The sequence below is a fragment of the Rhipicephalus microplus genome, chromosome 3, assembly GCF_043290135.1.
Source record: "Rhipicephalus microplus isolate Deutch F79 chromosome 3, USDA_Rmic, whole genome shotgun sequence".
Taxonomy (NCBI): domain Eukaryota; kingdom Metazoa; phylum Arthropoda; class Arachnida; order Ixodida; family Ixodidae; genus Rhipicephalus; species Rhipicephalus microplus.
In genome coordinates, this window is record NC_134702.1 from 48616157 (window position 1) to 48638187 (window position 22031).

Here is a 22031-nt window from a genome sequence, read left to right on the forward strand (position 1 = left end):
CGTTTTGCCCTGCAGGTTGGGCCATATGAGACACCAGGTGCATGTGCATTTATTGTTTGTTTTTAAACACCCCTTTGAACAGTGGCAACATGCCCGCATTTATGCAGCACATACCTGGTACCGAAAGCAAAGTTTCTGCATTGGCAATTAATTGTAAAGAGTGAAATGAAAAATAACATTCACTATCTATGAATTTTTGTCGCATTTTACCCCACCCAACCCTACCAGTGCATGCATGTCATAAAGAGGCAGTCTTTTGCAAATAGTGAATTTACCTTTTTCACCTATTTGAGGCTCTTCCCGTTTAGAGGAACTAGCAATAATTTATTTCGTGTCTTCGAGTCTTTTCATGTTCCGACGTTTAGGTACGCTACAGACGCTTTCCAAAATACGTGTGTGTGTGTGTGTGTGTGTGTGTGTGTGTGTGGGTGTGTGTTTGTGTGTGTGTGTGTGTGTGTGTGTGTGTGCGCGCTTACTCACAAGAGTTAAGAGAGAGGCACAAGAGAGGGATACAGGGATGCGACTTGATGCGGGGAAAAGTAGAAAGATCGGCTCGACACAAAATTTCCTTTTGTACAGTGTGGCCACGTGGAATTGGCGTACGCACCATTTCGTTGTCAGATTCAGCACTTCCTCTGCACTTCTGCAGCTAAGCACAACGAGAAAGCACTGCTACAGCAGCCACTTTTCCCTATACTAGCTGCAGACCAATATGGCCACACCGACGACGTCGGTACCTACCCTCTGTGCCTCCCTGTACATTGGGCCAGTACCAACCTTCGTATTGTAATAGCGTGAGTTTTCACCGCCAATAGTACGTGCACGCTGCCGAAGAGCGACATCATAAACCGTCCTATGCGTCGAAATAGAAGAAAAAGAGGACAACGTAAACATGAACGCCATTGTAATAAAACCTGCCCTCAACGAGCAGAGTGGTGTTACGGAACGAGTCCCGCCCATAGGCACTAGTAAAAACGCCGTATAGCAATACAAAGCACGCATTCTTCGAGTGACGCAACGAGCGACCCTCATCAAAGGGTGTGACGTCACAGCAACTCATGTGACTGAAACATTGCCGCATAAGAAAACTTTTTCGTCCTCCTCTTGTTTGTACGCTTTTGAGTGACGTTTGTATGACAAAGTGCAATATATTTATGATCTATTAAGAAGAAATAAAATAATACGAAGTTCCAGAATATTGCAGAATAACCACAAGATACAGCTGACACGAAGCCTTATGTAACGATTGAACTAATTAAGGTCTCATGTTTTGCCAGCTAAGACAGCGATTATATTTCGAAGGACGCCGCATCGGGGGATTCCGGCTGAAGTTAAGCGGCCTGAATTTGCATAATATACAGATCACTTCAAGTACAAGAAAATTCTTGTGATTGGCTTCCTACGAATTCCGGCCGCTGGAGCCACGATTCGAACCCACACTCTCACGCTAAAATGGAGGGTAAATTACAATTTCACAATACCAAAAACTTCATTCTTACCACTAAGAGACGCTTTGTAAGCGAAAAAAACGCAAACAAAGAAAATGTGCTCGACGAGTCGACGCCACGTGTAAATTCTCGCACCAAGCACCGAGACGTCATTGATTTCGAAGATGCTGAGTTTTACTTAGTTTCTAATTGCCCAAATTAATAACCTTGTGCTATGAGGTCACTATACACTTAAGATGCCAATATTCAGAAAATATTGTTCTGCCAATGTCACCGAAACACAAAAAATATACATGTATATCCGTAACGTCATGCCTGATGTTTCATCACGAGATATGAAAATGAAACTTTTGCCTTCAATTTTTTCTTAAAATAATGAGCGTATGATAGTGAAATTATTGGCATCAAAGTCCTCACACTAAAATTTATCAATCTAGACAGATTCTTCAAAATATATTCAACGCCAGCAAACAAGGACGTAGGGGATACGACAATACAATAGCGCTGTTACAAACGGGCGCTCATTAAAGCGAGCGCCTCCTATTTCTAATGACTACGTAAAACAAGGCACCAAACAGACGCGACTGAAGCCGGCGTAAAGAAGAAACAAGCATCAAAAGACGCCACGCGCAGTCCTTCTTTTTACCTCCAAAAAGCCACTGCCTCAGCGACCAACCTATCCCCGTGAAAACATGTTTCACTTTCGTGTTTTACCGATTCCTATAAAAAGAGGGATCTGCCACATATTTTACTCCATTACCTCCCATCTGGTCAGGTACTGTACTGCTACTACTACTACTGCGGCTGCTATTCATACCACTACAAATAATACAACTAGTACTGCTACTACTGCTTCTGCTACTACTACGACGACGACGGCACAGAGTATACTAAGTCGGCTTCTTGTAAAAGATGGCTAAAGAAACGATGCTTGCACTTAACACTCCATCCTACATTGAAAAGCAGAGGAGCAGTTCGCGAGTCCGGACTCCCAACTGAATCATTCTACAACATTTCTCAAAAACAAAAAAACGCATGGACCACGTACGGTTGCGACATCAAAGTGAAGTGCGCTTGCAACATCGCGTTTGAAAGCGTGTTTGCAGCGACTTCCACCTTAAAGTGACGCAACAGTGGTTGCGTAACCTTCTGCTTCAATACGTCCACTGTGAGTGAGCTTTAATGAAGCATGGCAGGCTTACCATTCACTCAGTGGATGAGGACAGGAACGTGCCAAAAGCAGGAGCATCGGTCGAAGAGGCTCGGTGATATCGGCAGGAGGATACGTTCGTCGCAAGGATGCGCTTGTCAGGTATCGCCGGCGACCTGCAAGACGGAGGGCACGAATAGCGTTGAAACACTACCTTCAAAAAATTAATGCGTATATTAGCTGAGAGATACTTGCCCAGAAGCTTCACTACAGTAGTTTCTCAAATATAAGGTAACCAGTTCTTTTCATATTTAATGTAGCGATAACGAGAAAGTCCGGTGGCCGATATTTGGAGGAATGTAATAAACTCTGACGCAACAGTGTGAAAAAGAACGCTAATAATACTCGTATATATATATATATATATATATATATATATATATATATATATATATATATATATATATATATATATATATATATATATATACTTTACCTATTGTTGTAGCCTCTGCCTTTTTAATAAATGCAAAAATTAAGTAAGAAGGATTCCAGAAATCTCGGAATCGTGTGTAGAAACCAGGAACACAAGCAATAGACGATGAACTAAGATTGAGTTTATTGACGTGATACAGCAATATCTGTAGAATAACATGTTGGGTGAACTGGTGCCTCATTTGCAAAATATCTTATCTTTTGCTCAATGCTCTGAACATGAAGAGAGGGCAGATAAACGAGACAGGTGGACACCAAATCACGATGTGTTTATCGACGACAAAAGCTGAAATACGATTATAGTGTAAGTGTGAGCCGAGCCACGAAAGAGGGACGTGAAACATGTCATCGCGCAAGCTGTATATTAGAAAAAAAAAGAAGACAACTCCGGTCTGTATAGTACAATTAATGTGTCACTGACCCCAGCGAAACCATTCTGCCTTTTGCGAAACCCTTCAAATCCCTATGGTAATACCTACGCCCTCCCCAGTCCACTTCCTACCTGAAGCGTCGGAGAAGTTATGATTAGTTCATTTCATAGTTCAGTGACCTGCCAAAGTAACCGAGTTGAGGTGTAGTGACCGAACGAGTTTACTTAGGAGCGCCAATTGAACGGACAAACGCACATATACGCGCAGAAACTTGGATCGGAATACAAAACAAACGCGCAAAACGTGCGCCGTCGTGATCGCTTCGATCAATGAAGCATAATTTTGCATCCGCCAGAAAAGCAAATTACAAGTATTTTATCCTGCACTCCCCCCCCCCCCTCCCCAAAGAACGTTTCATTATTCAAGCCCCTTTGCAGTAAAAAAAAAAAAGAGCCTGTCCTATACAGGCGAGCTAAGCTCCGCCTTTGTACTTTTTCTCTTTTTCTGTCATCCTCTCTCTCTTTTTTTTTTGCCCGAAGGCAGATAACCTTCTTGCGAGGCTCGCAATGAATGTGCAGCAGATGTGATTTCACGTCCCGCTAACGCGGGAGAACAAAAATGGGGAGAATCCCGCGCGATCAGCCGATCCCTCTCCCATGCTCCGTCAAGAAGCTTCTTTTCCTTCATTCTCTTTGCTCATTTCCACCTCTCTCTTACCCCCACATTCTCTTTCCTTTTCTTTTCGATCACTAGTCGTACCGAGGACGAGGTCCAGAGAAGAACCTCTTTTCGGGCCGAACTTTCATCTCCGAGGTTTTTCTAGAACACCACCGCGCGGCTCTCCTTTCGATAGCTTAGGGCGTGAAGCTTGCGTAGCACTCTGCTCTGGAAGCACGTGAAGTGCGTGACAACGGCGTGCGAAGTCGTGCTAAGTCGTCGCTCAAATCGACGCGCGGTGAGTCGCGCGCACCAGGCAGCCGCTCGCATGCCATTAGGGGGATGGTGGCAGGTGGTAGCGTTGCCGCCTGCCAACCCCGGTCGCATTAACAAGATGGAGAATGACGGGATAACGCAAAACCTACACCGAAAGTCAGAGACGTAAAAACACGGAGGAGCCCCAGGGCGTGACTCATTGGTTCTTTTTTCTTCTTTTATTATTTTTTTTTGTCTTTTGCAACAAGTTATAGCGAGAACAGCAACAAGCCCTCCCCTCATATATTGACTTCCTAATTCGATAGCATTTTTTTCTTTTCCTTTTTCTGTTTCCCAAGAAAGTACTTCGAGGAAGTGGCTTGGGGAAATAAAACATCACCGCTGATTCTCAGCCTGCTTCCTCATCCTTTCCACACTCTGCATAGATCTGCCGCTTCGCACGTTCTATTTGTCCATTCTCACCCGAAGAGTCCGGATAAAGTGGACACTTTTGTTTACACCACGAGGAGAGGAACCATTGAAGTGATCGAGAGACGCACTATAAGCGGAGTCCTAGAAAGAAACGAATCAGCGACGTCAAGAACGTGCTTCGGATAATGGGTTTTTTGTTCCGGAAAACGAAAAACAAAAAGGTGCCCGATTGGTCGCAGAGAGATATAGGAAACATCCGGAAAGCCTGACCACTTCCGATAGACGGAAGAGAAAGTGCTTGAGGAAGTATCGATGGCGAAACTTATTCCGCGCTGAGAGGAGCGTGGAAAGTTAAGCGTGTCAGTGCCTGAAAGAACGTGCCTGAAATACTCACGCACTAGCGCGCAAACGCCGAAAGGGTTTTAAGGTAATTATCTTGATTGTTGCTTGATACCAATAAAGGGGTGGGGAAGGCTCAGAAAATCCAACGAAGAAACCGAAGAGGAACAGGAAAGATTGGACACTTATTTTTATGAAATTACGCTGTAGAGTTCCGAAATTCGATTATTGTATGCATAGATCTGGTCTGGCTCCTTCCCCTCTTTCCTCATTTGGTAACAAGGATAAAATAATTGAGCATTAATTTTTATCGCATAGTCGCTTCAAGTTACTGAGGAAAAATATTTTTAAAGCGGCTTTTAATCAAATAAATTGGATTTTATTATATATATATATATATATATATATATATATATATATATATATATATATATATATATTATTCTCTTATTGGGAGCCTCCCCATTAGGTAATTGTCTGCTGTTCTGTCTGTGTGGCTGTTCTGCTGTAGAAAGGTTCTTAAATCAAGGCGGTTTTATTCGCAAACCTCTAAATTAGTAATAATTACTATATTCTATAGCCAATTTATTATCAATAAATATACAAATAGTATGTGGTCCCTTATATTTATTTACTCGTTTGTCGACAAATCTCCAGAGTAGGTGTGAGCCATATATTTAGGCCATCATCATCGTTCGGGGAGCTGTTCAATAAACTCGCCCAACGCTTTTGTTCTAGCATTTTTTAACCACTATCACGACTTACTGAGGCCAAAATTCCTCCTTTTTGCCCCAGAGAAAAACTAGGCGTCTCTACGCCCGCCTGTACGCGTGTATATTTCGGTCCGCACGGATGTGCGTCATCATGTGGACGTGCTGCTCTTTTGCACGTGTACGTGCGAGGTCGCGCCCATCGCGCTCTAAAGCGGCCTTCGCATGACAATGCCCTGTTGTGAAGGATATCAATTACATGCAGTGTAGACATTCTAGACGATGTATCAAGGACAGTGCTCGGTAGCACAGGTTCAAGGTGGCCTCCAAACCAGCCCGTCACTTTGTTTATGATTGCTGACTTGCCCGGAAACTTCTAAACGCGAGATTGCGTTCCTAATTATTGTCATGAGCGGGTATATTGTTACGTAAAAATGACACGAGGTGTGTCTATTTAAAATCTATATTCAAAATGATGCGTATGGCGTCGACTAAGATGGAAGCAGCACGCACAACCGACAGACCACTTCCTCGTTGTCGTCTTCTGACCGCTGATACGTCAGCATTACCCCCCCCCCCCCCCCCCCCGGCGGTAAAAGCGCCGTCTCAGTGCACATTAACTACGGTCCTCAGTAGGCAGGTGGTAAGGTTTTAGCCTGCTGACGTGCACAACATCACTGGGTGTGGTTGCAGGCAGGCTTGTGGTCTCAGATGCAGGAATGATCTCATAGGTGACGTCGGTTACCTGGCGGATGATACGGTAAGGACCCATGTAGCGAGACAATAACTTCTCTGATAAGCCAACTCGACGAACTGGGCACCACAGGAGAACAAGAGAACCGGGTGAGAAGTGAACGTCAGCATGCCGGCTGTCGTAGATGGCTTTCTGGGTGGCTTGCGAAGCCGAAAGTCTAGAGCGGGCGATCTGACGTGCGTGGTCGGCACGAGCAATAGCGTCGCGTGCATATTCGGTTGACGGCGTGGTAGTGGTTGGAAGTAAGGTGTCGAGTGGTAACGTCGGATCACGGCCATAAAGCAAATAAAAGGGTGAATAACCAGTGGTGTCGTGGCGCGAAGAATTGTACGCGAAGGTCACGTGAGGTAGCGCCAGGTCCCAGTCATGGTGGTCGGAGGACACATACATCGCGAGCATGTCCGTTAGGGTCCGATTTAGCCGTTCGGTAAGGCCATTTGTTTGGGGATGGTAGGAAGTGGTCAGCTTGTGGTGCGTCGAGGAAGAGCGCAGAAGATCGTCGATCACACGGGACAAAAATGCGCGGCCACGATCTGCGAGTAATTGGTGAGGAGCGCCATGCTGTAGGATGACGTCGTGGAGCAAAAAGTCCGCAACGTCAGTAGCGGTGCTGGTGGGGAGCGCTCGAGTGATGGCATACCTAGTCGCGTAGTCTATAGCAACAGCGACCCACTTGTTGCCCGATTTCGACTCGGGAAAAGGACCGAGAAGATCTATACCAACACGGAAGAAAGGTTCGGTTGGGATGGAGATCGGTTGAAGAAGTCCAGCCGGGGGCGCAGTAGGTCGCTTCCTACGTTGGCATTTATCGCAGGAGGACACGTAACGGCGAACGGACCGGGCGAGACCGCGCCAAAAGAAGCGGCGACGCACGCGGTCATACGTCCGAGATACACCCAGATGACCAGCAGTTGGTTCATCGTGAAGCTCGGTTGAACGCAAATTTTTCGGCACGACAAGAAGGAGCTCAGGGCCATCTCGCTGGAGGCTACGACGGTACAGCGTGCCATTGAGGAGTACGTACATGCGAAGTGACGTGTCGTTCGGAGCAGATTCGAGACGGTCAATAAGTTGTCGCAGAGAAGCATCACGACGTTGTTCATCACCAATCTGAAGAAACTGGGACATTGACATGACGCTGAGGCTAGGCTAGATGTCTGGTTCGTCGGGCTGATCAACAGGGTAGCGGGATAAGCAATCGGCGTCCAGATGGAGACGTCCAGACTTATAAGCAACCGAGTAGGAATACTCCTGTAGGCGTAATGCCCAACGACCAAGTCGTCCAGTGGGGTCATTCAGAGAAGAAAGCCAACACAGCGCGTGATGATCTGTGATGACACGGAAAGGGCGGCCATACAAGTAAGGACGGAATTTCGAAACCGCCCAAACAAGAGCGAGACATTCCCGTTCTGTTATAGAATAATTGCGTTCAGACTTAGAAAGCAGACGGCTCGCGTACGCGATTACACGGTCGTTGCCCCGCTGAATTTGCGCCAAAACTGCACCAATTCCGTGACCACTCGCGTCTGTTCGCACTTCTGTGGGAGCATCGGGGTCGAAATGTGCAAGAATAGGAGGTGTCGTTAGAGCGGTGATTAGCTGAGAGAAGGCGTCCGCTTGAGGGGGGCCCCAAGAAAATGGGACGTCTTGTTTGAGAAGGTCGGTGAGTGGCCGTGCGAGTGCCGCAAAGTTTTTCATGAACCGGCGAAAGTAGGAGCAGAGGCCCACAAAACTGCGAACATCATGGACAGAGCGTGGGACTGGGAAGTTTGTTACAGCGCGTACTTTCGCCGGGTCTGGCCGTACGCCGGCAACGTCAACAAGGTGACCCAATACGGTAATCTGACGAAGACCAAAGTGGCACTTGGAGGAATTGAGCTGCAGGCCGGCCCGTCGAAATATGGATAGAATGGTCGAAAGGCGTTCAAGGTGGGTTGCAAAGGTAGGTGAGAAAATGATCACGTCGTCCAGGTAACACAAACATGTCGACCATTTAAATCCTTGTAGGAGCGTGTCCATCATTCTCTCGAAGGTCGCTGGAGCGTTGCAGAGCCCGAATGGCATGACCTTGAATTGGTAAAGACCATCAGGGGTAACGAAGGCGGTCTTTTCTCGGTCCATGTCATCTACAGCAATTTGCCAGTAGCCAGATCGGAGGTCGAGGGATGAAAAGAAGGTGGCGCCATGGAGGCAATCAAGGGCATCGTCAATGCGTGGTAGAGGGTACACGTCTTTTTTGGTAATTTTGTTGAGGTGGCGATAATCAACGCAGAAACGCCATGAGCCGTCTTTCTTTTTTACTAATACCACGGGAGATGCCCAAGGGCTCGTTGATGGTTCGATTACGTTTTTCGTAAGCATTTTGGCCACTTCTTTCTGAATCACTTCTCGCTCAGACGCTGACACGCGGTACGGCCGACGGCGAATGGGCGCAGAGTCACCAGCGTTGATTCGGTGAGTGACAATTTTAGTCTGGCCCAAGGGACGATCGTCGGTGTCGAAAATGTCACTGTATGAGGCCAAAACTTGGCAGAGAGCGTTGGCCTGGTGAGGCGACAGCTCCGATCCAATCATGTTTCGAAACATACCATCGTCTGAGCTGGGTGACCGTGAGACTGCGCTTCGATCAGGAGCAGATACAGCGACAACACTGACATCGTCCTCTGTTATGGCAGTTAGCTGGGCTAGAGACATCTGGCAGGGCAACACTTGAGGGGTGAAACCAAAGTTAAGGAGCGGAAGTAACACACAGTTATCCGCTATGGTCGCGATGGTATAGGGCACAGTAACACTGCGCGTCAGCCGAACGTCAGTAATTGGCGTAACGATATAATCACCGTCAGGAACGGGAGGGGTCGATGACAAAGACACGTACGTGACGGCTCGAGGTGGCAGGCGAACGAAAGTGGTTGGGCTCAAGCGGCTGGTGGGCTTTGCATAGTAGTCAGCAAAGATTGGTAGATCAAGGCTGAGGGTACCTGACGAACAATCAATTAAGGCCGAGTGTGCCGAAAGAAAATCAAGGCCAAGTATGAGGTCATGAGGGCAGCAGGCTAGCACGGCAAAAAGGACCACGGCGTGACGACCGGCAATGCTGACACGAGCAGTGCACATTACGATTACTGGTACAGTACCGCCATCGGCAACACGTATTGCCTGCGTCGTAGATGGCGTCATAATCTTTTGTAAGCGGCAGCGTAGAGAAGCGCTACGTAGCAATATTATTAATACAGTCAAAGTTTTTTTTCTTTTTTATAGGTATTTTTAAGGTATAGGCAGTGAAATATAAGCAGAGCAGGCAAATACGGGGCGCAATTCTTCATTTGAAGAGAAAGAAAGAAAGAAAAAAAGAAAGAAAGAAAGAAAGAAGGAAAGAAAGAAAGAAAGAAAGGAAGGAAGAAAGAAAGAGAGAAAGAAAGAAGGAAAGAAAGAAAGAAAGAAAGAAAGAAAGAAAGAAAGAAAGAAAGAAAGAAAGAAAGAAAGAAAGAAAGAAAGAAAGAAAGAAAGAAAGAAAGAAAGAAAGAAAGGAAGTTCGAACGGACTGAACGAGAACCCTGGTTTGGGCTTTAGTTATAAACGAAAGATTGCAGTTAGAACACAACGGGAAAGCCCCTTCAATATCATTGATCTCAAAGTCATCTCGCTTAGTTGATTCCTGTCATGAAGTTGTTGCTATAAAGGTCATGGGATTTTGGAGAAGGTAAACGGCTGAAGTATAAAAAAAGATGAAAAAAGAGAAATCAGTTTGAGTATGTCACAAAACTACAGAACAAGAGGACTTAAGCGAAACGGAAGGGTTAACGTTCTTGCGTTTTTTATTCGAAGCGCAAGTACGTAGGTCATTTGGCCTGGAGAATGAAAGGCACACATTGCGAAAGCCTTGTTACAGAGGTTCTTTATTGGCTTCTGTGAGCAAATAAAAACAGAAAGAGAGAGAGAGAGAGAGAGACGACCAATACGTCACTCGTTCGTGGGCATCGAGCAGCAAGAACAAATTTATGCAGTGCATGTAACTTAGGACAAACATTGACCATGGTACACAGCAGCGAAATTCTGAGGGACGTTGACTCCCCAGTCAATGCAAATTTCGGCTCTCCTAATGCGCATTGCTTCTAATCTGGCTGGTTACTCTGAAGGTTGCAATGCCAAGTGCAGGCTGGAAAACTTATTTGAAAGCTATGTTTCCAAACAAAGACAACACAATACCTTGGGTTCTACATCCCCAAATCACTATGTAATTAGGAGCTTCGCCGTACTGGAGCGCTTTAGGAATCTCGATCATCCGGTGTTCTTTAACGTGTGACATCATCAAACAGCACGCGGGCCTCAACCAGTTCGCCTCCAAGCAAATGCGACCACCGCAGCCCTGATCAAGCCCGAGGCCTTCGGATCTGCAGCCGGCAAACTCTCGCAGCTTTGGGCCCGCATATCTTCACGAAAAGCGAAGCTTTCGAGCGAAAGGAAGCACGCCTGGCCAGTTCCGCGTTGCATGGTGGGCGTTGTTTATGAAGTTCCGTTGAGCTGTGGCAAGGCGTACATAGGCCAAACAGGACGCTGTCTTAATGATCGCATTATGGATCATTTATTATCAATTAAAAACGGTGTATACCTGCCGCTCCATTGTGATTCGTTCGGCTGCGCTCCAGTGTTCGGAGAAACTTGGGTGGCAGGACGAAGCAGGAAAACGTTAGCACATGAAGTACTTGAGGCATGTCACATACTTTTATTTTATTTATTTATTTAATAAATAAATAAAAGGAAGGGGAACATAGGAAGGGGAACGAGTTCGTCAGTGTCCCGTCGATGACTTTGTAAAAGGAGGAACACTCATTTCCAGATAGCACTGTGTGATAGTTTTCTTGTCTGTTTTTAGGGGCGAAGCACTTTATAGCGGCACCCGTTCGTCCCTCGTAGCCGTTGTAGTGTGTAGCAAGTATAACATTTTGACCTCCAAGGTGGTGCCGGTGGGAGATTTCTTCTGTGCGTTGTTGAACAATAAAAGATAGTGCTCAATGTACATGCCAATGGCTGCTAAGGGGGAATGAGACACAGGAGCATTCGGCTTTTAGTTAAGGCGCACGCTGCGATCTCCATTAGCAACCACTGGCATGTACATTGAGCATTATCTGACAGAAAAAGGTTCCTACGTTATACTCGCTGGGCGTAACCTCCTTCGTTTTAGAAAGGTTTAGCGAGCGTTGAGCCGCAGTGCCATGAATACAGTGAACTAGTATTTACCATAAACTCGAGGTGGTTAAAGCTGGGAAGTAGACCCGAAGTGCAAGCCGTAAGAAAGTGTGCGTGTGCCACCTCTCGTTTAGTCCTTGTAATGTCCGCTGGATGGCGGTGCTTCTATATGAGGAATATATCATTAAAAGATGCGAGATGGTGGTACTTGGAGTGTTGAATAGATGGACGAACGGACACACAGACAGATGCATGGGTGGACGCATGAACGGACGCAGGGGCGGATGCATGGACGAACGTAGGGACGGACGCACGAACAGACGCACGCACGGACGGACGGATGGACGGTCACACAGACGGATGCATGGACGGACGGAAGCAAGAACGAATGGACGGACGAATGCTTCGCCCCACTCTCCATCATTCACTCCGTGGATATGCTGCCATTTCATTTGTTCGTGCAACGTGATAGTCGTTTGTGCTGCGCCCCCTCTTTGTGGGCATTTTGTAAGCATATTTGGGTGATGTTAGGAAAAAATTTAAGCTGTTGCAAGTCTGGTGCCCTATTTTGTCTCGTTCTTTTTCTCCTGGCTTGTATCAGATGCGCCACAAATGTTTTATTAAGTTATAAGAGCTACAATCACTAAGATGAGGCACCCATTTTAGTTTTTGGGCCACTGCCCTAACACACAGTTGGTTTGGTCGTATCAAGCGGCTACGGTGTCGAAAGACGCTTTCGCGATTGTAGAGACGGAATGAGGATGGCTTCGAGGAAATGATACTGCAAATAGCTGCCGACACTGATTAGAACGAGTTCGCCGAATGATGGAGGGGGGAGGGGGGGGGGTCTGGGTTGAGTAAGCTCATTCCAATGATTGTTGGGTTACGTCGAGAGCAGCCGTATATACCGCAATGAACCAAGTTCAAGCGACCGGAGTTCTATCGTTGTGTAATTTGTAAGAAAAATACTTGAACGAAAGTACAAGAGACAGGATGCTTGCGTCTTCCACGTTTTTTTTTCTTTGGTTTGCGCTTTTGCGTATCTGTTGAGCTACCGCGCATTTCAACCAGCTTGCCCAGTCTACTGGCCGGAAAAAGGCCATCTGTTCTTTGCATATATTACGCGTATTCAATACGACATCGCAGCAACTTGCCAAGCTGTACCTGCTTTTCTGTGTACTCGTCAAAGCTGATAGGTTGCTCTTGCATGCACACCGCTGCTAACACGAAGTCTTATCCTTAATACCCCCGTAAGCGGATTCCGGTGGTGACATAGCGAAGAGACGCTCGCTTGTGGGCACGAAACGCACGCTAGGGACACACCACGTCGTCCCATTTAAACGTCTACCACGTCGCGCTTCACTATAAGTTCGAGCTCTGGGCTGTCGGAAGAGCCATATTTCATTGCCTAGGAGCGCTAAACTCCTACTGAATTACAGTGCTTGTGTCTGTTCTCTGTTGAAGTCTATGTTACGAGTGTGCATTGCTTTATGTCATGCTTTTTGTGCACTATAGCACGTCTTAGTATAGTTTACTTACAAACGGCAGTTTTACTGTCTTGCCAACCTTAGCGGAGTATAGAAGGCACACTCACTTGCGGGGTTCTATATATCAACCATTCGGCACAGCATTTCACGATTACCTTGCCAGGCGCGCAGCCCAAATATTCCGCTAGGCACAAGCTTGGAGGCTGACTCGATGGCCTGATATTGCAAAAAGAATTGGATAGAAACAAACATGCGTCAGCATGCGTCAAAGCGTGCATGAAGCTAGAGGTGTAGTCAGGTGTTATTTACCTGTTACAGTGATCATCGCGACGAGTGGGCGTGTTCTGGCCTACGGACACCCAGCAACGTACATACGTCTACCTCACTAGCCACTGCTACCATCGCCACCCAAACACGCGCGATCCCGTGAGATGCGATGGTGTCACCTTCGTAAGGGCACGTGATGGTGGTCCGCACCAGAGAATGCGATGAGTCCACGGTGCACATCGAGTACTCTAACGCTTGGGATGGCCTTTCCCGGAGTTCTCTAATCTGCCACGCTCGTGGTTCGTGGGAAGCGGCGCGTTTCGCAGCTGCGGCGCGTGCGCTGCTGCCTCCCCCGCGTACGGAGACTGCGTCAGAATCTATACCAAACCGGACAATGTAGAACCTGCTAGGCTTGTGCAGTTCGTTTTTCTACACGTGCATGATTCCTACCCTCGGTTCCCGACACTCATCAGTGTTCGTGGCTAACCTGGGCGTTGTCATTATCCGACCGCCAGCGACACTCGCCAGTTGCTACCTACCGACTTCGCTGTGTAGCGTTGAGAGCTCGACAGCTAGTCTGGTGATTACTCCTTGGCTTACACTACTATTAATAAACACTGAAACTTGCCATAGTTTACCAATACGTAACTCGCAAGTGACTTCAGTTCCTGTCTTCCGTCCACCGTTATCGAGCACAAGGGGGACATACATATCAGTGACCACGCTGTGTTCACGTTCGTACGTCAGTGTGCGTGTTTTGATTGTTTTCTTTGCGTGTGTGACGAAGCAGAATCGTCCAGGACATTGTGCAGCCAGCATCGAAGCAGTATCGACTGGGAAATTCCCTGCTTCTCTACGCAACAGCACAGCTGTGCCCGTAAGGAGAGGCTATAGGCCTCCTTCAGGCCACTTGACTAAACGGAAGGAGGGATAGAAATATTTTAATGAAGAGATGGATATGTATGTCTGGCTTTGCACCTATACTCGAGTGGCTGGGTGATGATTGTGATACATACAGTGATAAACACATAACACATACAGCCACACACTTAACTGCACTATTTACAAAATTTAATTCAGGCTTGTGCCCCACAAGAAAGTCAGCAGTGCTTTTGAGGCGCGTAATGCACTGGAGCTGCTTTGCATGGGCACAGAATATGTGGGAACTCCTAGTTCGAGTCCCTTTCGAGATCTAAGGCTGCCGTGAGGACTGTCTTTCTGGTGCGTATAGCGTACATACACAGAGGACATAATTGAGATCTTCTGGGACGTTACATCGGGTGCACAATGGTAAGTCCGACAGTCCAAACTTCTTCCTAAAGTATTTGGTGCATGCTTCATGTAATAAAATGCTGTGTAAGCATGTTTCCTCTTGCCAGAGGGATCACTGAAGGCGCCAAGTATGTTCCGATACGGGTTTCGCAGCATCTTGTACAGAGAAGCGCATCACGGCAATTTTTGTTGAAGCGTCATGCCCAGCTTTGGCAGCGTCATAAGCCTGGACATTGCCTTGCATTCCGCAGTGGGCAAGTATCCATTGCAGAACAATGTGATGATGGAGGTCACAGGCTATGTTCTATAAGCGTTTGATGTTCATGACGAGTTGGTCCTGCATTCGTGGAGACTTCAGAGATCACAGCACCGCCCTTGAGTCAGTAAATATGACCCAAGACTCAGCTGTCTGGCCGACTATATGTAGTTCAAGACAGCCCGTAGTTCGTACTACAGCCAGTTATGGGGCTGTGGTGAAGTGCAATGGCCGAGAGGGGCAGAGATGGTGACATTGGCATACGGAATCCAGACACCAATGGCGGATGATGCAGGCGTAACAGAGCCGTCAATGTAAATACGAAGACCAGCCCTGTAGCAGTTCGTACGTTCCTTAGAGTGAAATACGTGAGTGCTAGTCTGGACTAAAGGAATGGCTCTAGCGTTATATGACGTGAAAAAAATCATATGTACGTTTTCTTTTTTTTAACAGAGAAGCAATTTGGCAATTTTTTCACTGTGTCGTTCGCCGAGAGCTATCACCATCTTATCATGTATGTGCTACTGAGAAGCCTGCCGTAAAATTATCATCATGGTAAAGTAGGTACGTACCACGGAAAGGGGGTGAATCTCAGCAGTGCTCCACTACTAATGCAGTTGGCAACAGTCGGTCGGTTTGTGGGGTTTAACGTTTCAAAACCACCATATGATTATGAGAGACGCCGTAGTGGAGGGCTCCGGAAATTTCGACCATCTGGGGTTCTTTAACGTGCACCCAAATCTGCAGTTGGCAACAGTTAGCCCAATAAATGGGTGCGCCACGACGGTGGCCAGCCGAACATCCGAGCACGCGTATACATCGAGAAAATACTAGGCAACAATAGTTGGCACTTGGATTAAATATGTTGGTGCTTGGAATAAATGTTTGGCACGTAAATTCAAGAGCTTGGCGCTCAGATTATTTCAATGGCGTGCAGAATATTTAAGTTGGCAGTTGGAATAAAGTGAGCGGGAAAACCTGTAGTGCAAACATGATAAACATGAGAAGCGTGTCATGTAACAAGATGACTACATGCTACGCTCATGATGCGCTCGCGGCCGTTTCGCTAGCTTCACATGTAACAAACTCGGTATTATGCGACGCGAACGGACGACATAGGTAAATGACACATCCAAACATGATAGTCACGACATTCATGTCATGTAACAACATGACTACATGCCAAACTCATGATGCGCTCGCGGCCGTTTCTCTAGCTTCACATATGCCAAATTTGGTATTACGTGATGCCAATGGATGACGAAGGTATGTGACTGGTGCAAACATGATAATCATGAGATGCGTGTCATGTGAGGAAATGACTATATGTCATGCACAGCCAAGGCGCCAATACATTTTGACGTGACGCGGTGCGCGTACTCGCCGGCGTTCATTTCGTCGCGTCAGGCCGGCGTCGCCACCAGGCACCGGTCCTGCCATATAGTACTCGCAGGCACGCGCCGCGCTGCGTTGCTTTGACGCGTGCGCGTTTAGGCACGTCCAGCGTCCCTCCATCCCGAAAAGAGGGAGACGCGGTGCTGTCTGGGTAACGCATCGGCGCGAAATTCAGCATGTTGCGTTTCGCGCCGGTTGCCTGCGGCGTGCGCCGACGGACGCTGGTCGCGCCTGGCGTCAGACTATAGAGTGATCGCGTTTTGCTAACGTAGCGTCGCTGTGCTCAGCGTGCGCGCACGTCAACGCTACATTGGAGTATATTGGGCCCTTAATGATGCGCTCGTGGCCGTTTTGCAAGCTCCACATATACCAAATTCGGTGTTACGTGACGTGAATGAATGACGAAGTATATGACCGGTGCAAACATGATAATCCTGACACGTGTGTCATATAAAAAGACGACAACATACCACGCTCATAGCGTGCTCGCGGCCGTTTCGCTAGCTCCACATATACTAAATTTGGTATCACGTGACGTGAATAGATGACGAAGGTAAACGACACATACAAACATGATAATCATGACACGAAAGTCGTGTACGGCATCATCTACCTCCACCTCGTAACGTTGTGCTGATTTGAAAGTGACATATCAACATTTCTCACTCGTACTTCGCATATCATTGATTCCTACTGTACGTGGGATCTGCCAATTTTTTATGAGTGTTTGTGCATGTGTTTGCATGTGTGAGCGTATATATACACTTGCAAAACTGAAAGTTATCAAGAGAGATAACGAGAGCTTTGTTATCTTGTAGTGATAACTACTGTAAAACATGCCACCGCAATTTGGAGCAAATATTTTTTTTTACTTGTCATCGTTACTCACCACTCTTCCCCGTCGCCATTTTAAAGTGCAGAGCAGTCGGCCGGAGCTAACTATAGCAATGGGAAGCTACTTGGAAGGCTTATATGTAACTTGCCCGGCCGTTGTTGAGGTGAAGTCGCGACTCGTGTGACTGCTAAGTGTACCCCGAAGAGAGGGAGGCGCAACGGCCTCAGTAATAACGGTCTTTTCATCTTTCTCTCTGTTTCGGCCGTCGTCTGTTGGCGGTCCATTACTTACGGGTAGTTGTAATTTCACTCCTGTCAGAAACAGCGTCTCGGAACACAAAGCGCTCTTTCGAAATAACTGGGCCGCCTGTAATTACGCACCGTTCGCTCAAAATTGACGGCTGTATGCGAAAAGAACAGAAAAATTTGCTGCGGGACTTTCTTCTAAGTGAATAAATCGCGGGATCGTAAACGGAGGTAGCTTGCCCATTATACAGGTTAATATACAGCGCTTATATATATATGTATGTATGTGTGTGTGTGTGTGTGTGTGTGTGTGTGTGTGTGTGTGTGTGTGTGTGTGTGTGTGTGTGTGTGTGTATCGTCATAACAAAGCAAAAGCGTGTATGGGCAACAGGAGTCTCTATTCAGAGCGTCGCCACTGCATGCGAGGCCACCTCGAAGACGAAATTGTGAAATTCGATGTCATACCTGAAAGACGCCGAGACCCATCGCATTAAAACTTGATCCTGGTGACCATATAAGGTGAAAACTGCTGCTGTCAAAAGGCCATTAGACATTCAGACAGCAAAGACGAGTGTGTTCATATAATCTTTTCGATACCTAAACCTCGAAATGTTGCTGTTAAAGACCAGAGAGTAGGTCTCTTTGCAGCCTTCACGGCCCTTTTTACGGGTGTTGTCACTTCCTCGCCACTTATTTCTTCTTAAAAGGCGCAAAAATGCAAGCTCTTGCCGTTGAGCCTAACAGGTTTTCACATCTTTTTGGCTACACGTTGTTACTTGTCCTAAAGCAGAAGAAAACGCACTAAACGAAGAGAAGGTGGTCGATCACTCATGGTAGCCATGCGGTACATGGCAGAACAAGCATGCGATGCGAAGGTAGAAGACAATTCATAACTGAGATCCGTTGTATATTCACAAATCGATAGTCGATTTTCTGACGACGTCACTGGTGACGTTAAAATTGCGCCGTAGAAACGGGAAATATATGAGAGAATAACATGCTCGTGCTTTGTATTTTAAGAGGTTTATGATGCCCTTTACCCTGTCGTTAACTTTGAGCAGGGCACTCCCATATCTTCCCCGTATCTTCCTTTCACTCCCTGTATCTTCCTTTTTCTTTACTTTTTTTTAACAGGACAAATTGCAAAAAGTAAAACGCTGAGAAGGTAGAAAAAGTGTCTTCCTCCTATATATAGTGATCTTTATTGCCCCTCTAAGTTTTGGGCTGTCGTTAGGATTGCCTGCGCATTGTTGGCTCGAAAAGCAAACCGCAGTTCCATTAATCTCCAGTATTTGGCCAACATAGGCGAAGACTGACCCTGACAAAAAGAGAAGCGGAGGATGAAGACAAAGCAAGCTTTTGGAGTGCTCGACGTGCATGTCGTTCTGAAGTTCTCACGCCCACTCTTAGCCAAGTGGCACTCGACTCGCTTCTCGCGTTAGACATGCGTGAACATTGAATAGATTTTGTAGTGAGTGGAATAACGATTGCCCGGAGATGGCTTGTTTTTACCCTTGGTTAAAGAAAGAAGAAATTAGGCGAATTTAAACAAAATATTTTCAACGTCAATACCTTGCTGTGTGGGAGAACAGAGGTTTGATTCCTCAATCAGGTCCTCCAGTGGTATATTGTTTCAAAGTCTGACCTATTCGCCAAGGGAACATCAGTAGGTCCACAGTGGTGAAGCGGTGTTTATGATACTAAGCTGTAATCCGAAGGTCGCGGATTCAATCTCGGCCATGGTGGTCGCATTTGATTTCATTTGATTGATATGTCAGGTGTAACGTCCCAAAACCACCTTACGATAGCGAGAGACGCCGTAGTGGAGGGCTCCACAAATTTCGACCACCTGGGGTTCTTTAACGTGCACCCAAAACTGAGCACATGGGCCTACAGCATTTTTGGCATCCATCAGGGCGGCTGTCGCATTTAAATGGGGGCGAAATGGTACAGGCCCATGCATGCCTTGCGTGGCGTCAGTGCGCGATAAAGAACATTTGGTGGTAAAACGTTCAGGAGCCTTCCGTCATATTCATATCGTGGTTTTCGGACGCAACGTTCTAGATAGTAGTATTAAAAGTCACGGCAATCACCGCAATTCAGCGTCAGAAAGACACGGAGGTGTGCCCAAATAAAGGCTTGGTTTGGTTTATGGGGGCTGAACCTCCGAAACCTTCTCGCACCATGAAAGACGCCGTATTGCAGGGGTGCAGATAAACTTGACCCTAGGTTTCTCGAACGTTCGCCGAAATCGAACAGTTTACACGCGTCTCTAGCATTCTGAATTCGTCGAAATGTGGGTGCAGCTGTTTGGATCAAACCCGTTGTTTCTGAGTGAGCAGCCAAGCCCCGTAACCATAAGCCATAGCAACGGCGTTTTCCAGAGGAAAGCTTCTATTTATATATTCCTATAACACTTTGAATCAAAATTTGATAACACATTTCATGAAACGAAAAGAGTAGATAGAGGTCGTCCTGGAGAGCGTATTATCAGCCTGCTACTAATATAGTGACTCACGCATGCTCCTGAACATAAACTGAGATACAATGTTGTTTCCAATAAATCAACAGGTACTACTCATGTCCTCTCTTGTCCTTATTTCTTTTATTTAAAAAAAAGTTGTCATGTCCCTTGTCTTCCGGGCAAGATGAAATAAAATATTTCAAACTACTAACCACTTGACTGGGCGTGCTGTTAAAGCATCTACTGAAGGTTTTAGTTTTTTTTATCATAACCAACGCGCACGTGTCGACACAGCTGCCAATTTGTGTAACATTCAGTCCTCTCTCCCACCTAGTTAAACATATTCTTGCAGATTCATTTCCCTCTCAAGACCCCGAAAGTAAAATTTAGGGACTGCCATCGCTTTCATTTCATAGCCACACCTTGTAAGTACAAGGTTGCATCACTTTCGGTGAGCTGTGTCCAAAAAATAATGTAAAAAACTAAAAGTAGAAAGAACGGTGTCACAGGGGCAGCGTCTGCGTGTTCTCCGCTCATTCACTCACTGATCTAGTTGGCAAAGCTAAATAATAATAATAAGGTGTCGTGTTAAACAACATGGGCGTGCGCACGAACTAGGGTTTGCGGTTTACGAGGCGGGACACGCCCATGCGTCCATTGAAGGTGAGTGCGACCACAAGGCGCCTCTACGCTGCTGTCCTGTTGACACGTTTGCCGGAACCGGGAAAGGTAACACGTCGGCTCATTGCCAACCACCATTCTTTTTCTTCTAAAAAAGGACTGTGTTCGCGCAGTTCCAGTATGAACGATTTTACGTGGGACACATGAGCAGCGCTACCTTGTGGTGTTGAATGAACGTTCTCTTACTTTTCAACAGAGCTGCTTAAGCTGGACTCTTGTATTGCTCACGATGCAAACAAGAAATATTCACCATCATGTCGGCACGTGCTCAGCGTAGCTGAGTATAGTTAATCATAATAATTCAAATGCATATTTAGCTAAACATCATAAATAAACATTGTTATATAGGTATAATTATATTGTTACGTGATTTCAGCTGACTGAAACAGGGCATAGTGGGACATACCCAAGAAAGGTATATATATATATATATATATATATATATATATATATATATATATATATATATATATATATATATATATATATATATATATATATATATATATATAGAAATTGGCTTGAGCGGACAAACGTGCGAAAACTTTTATTGCTCCTACGTTTCGACCGGGGTCCGGCCTTCGTCAGGGAATCATATATATATATATATATATTGGTACGTGGAAAATAACAGTAGTCAGTCAACAGCCTCAATGCAGCTCACCGACAACGTCCACTTCTTCACTCTCAGTCTGAGGCACCTTTCTTGGGTATGTCCCACTATGCCCTGTTTCAGTCAGCCAAAATCACGTAACAATATAATTGATTCAATTCGCGGTTCGTCCTAATTACATTCTATTGAGATTTTGGTGTGCATAGTGCCAAGGCCGGTGTGATGTACCAAGTTAACCATAATTAAAAACATTTAACACTGAGTAGAAGTAGTATTATTAAGGTTAACTAGGTATTCAAGTTTAGGTTGGCTCAAAAGACAAGCCAACCAAGACCAAGCTTCGACTATAAAACTTGGGGCAATTGAGTAAATTACTCTAACTAAGCTACTTGGTGCTGTGATGACAAAGCTATACGCGATTGGAATCAATGAATCTCAAGCCAATACTCGTGATTTGAAATTGTATCACGCAGACACTTCGTGCGTCGGCTTGTGCTTGCACGGGTGCCCAGTTAAGCTAGGGTCAGCCGAGTGCCCACCAGTTCCGCTCTACCGCAGCTTGCGCTACTAAGCGTAAGTTGCGCGAATGTTTTGCATGCCCCGACCTGAATTGATAATGCAATGGAACGTTTATGTCCACTGTCTTATCGGAATGTGTACCTTCTTTCTTGAAGGGCCTAAAGGATGCCGTGTATAAAGACGTATAGTTTATATTTTG

At 46.2% G+C, this 22031-nt stretch overlaps 1 protein-coding gene across 2 annotated transcripts in view; it reads right to left on the bottom strand.

Annotated features, from left to right (window-relative positions):
* The window catches only part of SK (small conductance calcium-activated potassium channel), a 576811-nt gene that overhangs the window by 464614 nt on the left and 90166 nt on the right, over positions 1-22031 (bottom strand). For both annotated transcript variants that reach the window (XM_075889441.1, XM_075889442.1), the window contains exon 2: positions 2651-2774. The gene's annotated coding sequence lies outside the window, so the exon portion shown is untranslated. The remainder of the gene's footprint in view (positions 1-2650; positions 2775-22031) is intronic.